Raw genomic sequence first — 3,692 nt, forward strand, 5'->3', positions numbered from 1 at the left:
CACACCGACACACCACACACACACACACACAACCACACAACACACACACACCAAGCACACCACACACAACACACACACACACACACACACACACACACACACAACACAAACAACACACAACACCACACACACACACACAACACACACCACCACACACACACACACACACACACACACACACATGATAAGCCAGCACTCTACACCCATATTGGATTTTAATTGGCTAGTATATGGGTAGTTGAAGCTGCGGCAGGGACAACAGTGTGTTGTGAAAAAGTCTTATGAAACGTAATGTCAGTGTAATTATTAATGATTGTATATAACACTGCTTAAGGTTGCTGGAAACCTCAAAGGAAGAGGTTCCTGTGGCAGGAACTTAATTGGGATCCATAATAAACCCCAGGAAGGAGTAGCGTGCTTTCTTGGCAGGAACTAATGGGATCCATAATAAACCCCAGGAAAGATAGCTGCGTGCCTTGGCAGAACTGAATGGGGATCAATCATAAACCCCAGGAAGAGTAAGCTGCTGCCTCTGAAGGAACTAATGGGGATCACTAATTAAACCCAGAGAAGAGAGCTGGTTGGCTTGACCAGGAAACTAATGGGATCCATTTAATCAACCCAGGAAGAGAAGTTGCTGACTTGAGACGAACTAATGGGGATCCATAATAACCCAGCGAAGAGTGCTGCTGTCTTGGCAGAAATCATGGGGATTCATAATAAACCCCAGAGAAGAGTTAAGCTTGCTCCGCTTTGGCAGGAAACTAATGGGGATTCCAATAAAAACCCCAGCAAGAGTAGCTTTGCTGCTTGGGGCAGGAACTTAATTTGGGAATCCGTATAAACCCCCAGAGAGTAAGCTTGCTGGCTTGGCAGGAACTAATGGGGATCCTAATAAACCCCAGGAAGAGTAGCTGCTGCCTTGGCAGGAACTAATGGGGATCCATAATAAACCCCAGGAAGAGTAGCTGCTGCCTTGGCAGGAACTAATGGGGATCCATAACAAACCCCAGGAAGAGTAGCTGCTGCCTTGGCAGGAACTAATGGGGTTCCTTAATAAATACAAACTGGCAAKGCTTCAATACAGGACTAAGATTGAATCCTACTACACCGGCTCTGACGCTCGGCGAATGTGGCAGGGCTTCAAACTATTATGGCCTACAAAGGGAAACCCAGCCGCGAGCTGCCCAGTGATGCAAACCTATCAAATGGGTGAAATGCCTTTTATGCTTGCTTCGAAGCAAGCAACACTGAAGCATGCATGAGAGCACCAGCTGTTCCAGACGACCTATAGGGAAGAGGTCAGAAACCTTGCAGTGTGGTGCCAGGACAACAACCTCTCACTCAATGTGATCAAGACAAATGAGCTGATCGTGGACTACAGGAAAAGGAGGGCCGAGAACACGCTCCCATTCTCATTGACGGGGCTGTAGGGAAGCGGGTCGAGAGCTTCAACACCAACAAAATATCATGGTCCAACCACACCAATACAGTTGTGAAGAGGGCATGACTTAGGAGACTGAAAATATCCTCATAAAGTTCTACAGCTGCACCATCGAGAGCATCCTGACGTCCGTCCGCAAGGCGCTACAGAGGGTAGTGCGTACGGCCCAGTACATCACTGGTGCCAAGCTTCCTGCCATCCAGGACTTCTATACCAGGCGGTGTCAGAAGAAGGCCCAAAATATTGTAAGACTCCAGCCACCCAAGTCAGACTGTTCTCTCTGCTACCGCACGGCAAGCGGTGCCGGAGCACCAAGTCTATGTCCTAAAGGCTTCTTAACAGCTTCTACCCCCAAGCCATAAGACTGCTGAACAATGAATCAAATGGACTATTAGTATTTTTATTAACACTGTTGCTATTTGTATTTTATTATCTACGCATTGTCACTTTACCCCTAACTACATTTACATATTACCTCCACTAACTGTACCCCTGCACATTGACTCTGTACCGTAACACCCTGTATATAGTCTCCACATTGACTCAGTACCGGTACCCCCTGTATATAGTCTCCATATTGACTCTGTACCGTAACACCCTGTATATAGCCTCCACATTGACTCTGTACCGTAATACCCTGTATATAGCCTCCACATTGACTCTGTACCAGTAGCCCCTGTATATAGCCTCCACATTGACTCTGTACCGTAACACCCTGTATATAGTCTCCATATTATACCTGTATATAGCCTCCACATTGACTCTGTACCATAAAACCATGTATATAGTCTCGTTTTTGTTATTTTATTGTGTTATTTTTTAAACTTTAGTTTATTTAGTAAATATTTTCTTAAAACTGCATTGTTGGTTAGGAGCTTGTAGGTAATAACATTTGATTTGGTTTGTGTGTATGTATGTGTGCGAGTTAAACCGTAGCAAAGTGCTTGCTTAGTGATCCTGTCACGACTCCCCTGCCTGTTCGGGCGGCGCTCGGCGTCGCCGGTCTACTAGCCGCCACCGATCCCCTTTTCCTTTTCTGTTTGTTTGGTCTCATTGGTTGCACCTGTCCCTTATTTTGTTTCTTGATTCATGTCTATTTAAGACTATTTGGCCTATGTTTGTGCGGGATTGTTTTTCTGTTGGTCAGGTTGTGCGTGTTGTGTTCCTGTCCGTGTTGGGTTGGACTATTTTCTGACGATTTTTCGCTTGTTGTTTTGGGCGTTCGTTTTGGGAATCCTAATAAAGTCTGTTTCCCCCAGTATCCTCTGCTCTCTGCATTTGACTCTGCACTCACCACTCCAGGCGATTGTGACAGATCCGTCTCCTGGTTGGCTGTGTGTGGTGGAGTGAGGCCTGTGATTGGCTGAGAGGAGAGGTCAGAGGGCAGAGTGTGTGGCGAGCGTGCCGAATGTTTAATTTGATTAACTTTATTAACAGCTCAGCAAACAAGCACACACACACAAAGGGGTGGTCCTTCCAGTCTGGCAGAATGATGCAACACCAAAAGATTAGCCTTAATCCAACCCACAAATACTCTAAAACCATGACAACACAGCATTAGTGTAATACCTAGAGACAACAGACATGACAACACAGCCTTAGTTTAATACCTAGAGACAACAAACATGACAACACAAGGTTAGTTTAATACCTAGAGACAACAGACATGACAACACAGCATTAGTTTAATACCTAGAGACAACACAGCATTCGTTTAATACCTAGAGACAACACACCTGACAACACAGCATTAGTTTAATACCTAGAGACAACACAGCATTAGTTTAATACCTAGAGACAACACAGCATTAGTTTAATATCTAGAGACAACACAGCATTAGTTTAATACCTAGAGACAACACAGCATTAGTTTAATACCTAGAGACAACACAGCTTACAACGGCGAAAACCTCAACCCGGCTACAAAACTACACTGCTACTACTACTGCTACTACAGCTGCTACATGCTACTACAACTACTACTGCTCGCTACTACTTAGCTACTGGCTACTACTTACTACTACACTACTATGCTGCTACTTCGATACTACTAACTATACTACTACTGTACTACGTAGTAAATACTACTGTACTGCTACTACACTATATTACTACTACTACTATACATCTACTACTACTAATACAACTACACTACTGCTACCACTACTGCTATCTAGTACTACTACTTTGCTTACGTACATACTAACTACTACTACTGCTCTTACTACTACTACTACTGCTACTACAT

At 44.4% G+C, this 3,692-nt stretch overlaps 1 long non-coding RNA gene across 1 annotated transcript in view; it reads right to left on the reverse strand.

Moving 5' to 3' along the window:
- The window catches only part of LOC139026727 (uncharacterized), an 8,596-nt gene extending 5,257 nt beyond the window's left edge, over positions 1–3,339 (reverse strand). Inside the window, exon 1 of the long non-coding RNA XR_011478646.1 lies at positions 2,739–3,339. This is a non-coding gene — a long non-coding RNA (uncharacterized lncRNA). The remainder of the gene's footprint in view (positions 1–2,738) is intronic.
- Between the last annotated feature and the right edge of the window lie 353 nt (positions 3,340–3,692).

The sequence above is a fragment of the Salvelinus sp. IW2-2015 genome, unplaced genomic scaffold (genome assembly GCF_002910315.2).
Source record: "Salvelinus sp. IW2-2015 unplaced genomic scaffold, ASM291031v2 Un_scaffold5629, whole genome shotgun sequence".
Classification (NCBI taxonomy): Eukaryota; Metazoa; Chordata; class Actinopteri; order Salmoniformes; family Salmonidae; genus Salvelinus; species Salvelinus sp. IW2-2015.